This window comes from Anneissia japonica, unplaced genomic scaffold, assembly GCF_011630105.1.
Source record: "Anneissia japonica isolate Jap-2015-1 unplaced genomic scaffold, ASM1163010v1 scaffold439_len473750_cov173, whole genome shotgun sequence".
In the NCBI taxonomy this organism is placed as follows: Eukaryota; Metazoa; Echinodermata; class Crinoidea; order Comatulida; family Comatulidae; genus Anneissia; species Anneissia japonica.
In genome coordinates this window covers 268758-269278 of record NW_022691745.1, presented here as the reverse complement: position 1 = coordinate 269278, position 521 = coordinate 268758, and positions in this window count along the sequence as shown.

The window sequence follows — 521 nt, the reverse complement described above, 5'->3', positions numbered from 1 at the left end:
GTGGGTCCAAACACAGGGCCGACTAGACCCTCGGTCAGAGTCCCAGAATAAACTTCCCTGGGCTTATGGGAGAGTTTCTTTTTAGCTTTGTATGGCCCAAAATTTTGCTTTTAATCCAAAATATTAAGGATTGGCAATCAAAATAATGTTATATGGATAAGCAAATCATTATTTGTGGTGTGGCAACCTTGTCGTGGCATCGGACGATGGGAGTCTAGGCCTGTCAGACGGGAATTCCCCACCTCCCAAGCAAATTTGGAATAATACGTCAACACACCGAATTCCAAGACTACGACAATCAAAATTAAGGGAAATGTTTACCTATTTAAATTTAATCTTTCTACACTACATTTTTCTTCATCATCATTAGTATACTATTATGTTGTTCCTCTATAATATTATTAATATAGTATATCATTATTCTTATGCGTTTTAAAACATTTATAGTTTATAATTCACGTTAATATTAGCGTTAGTACTGTTATTCTTAATATACTGATGTCATTATTATTATTATTATT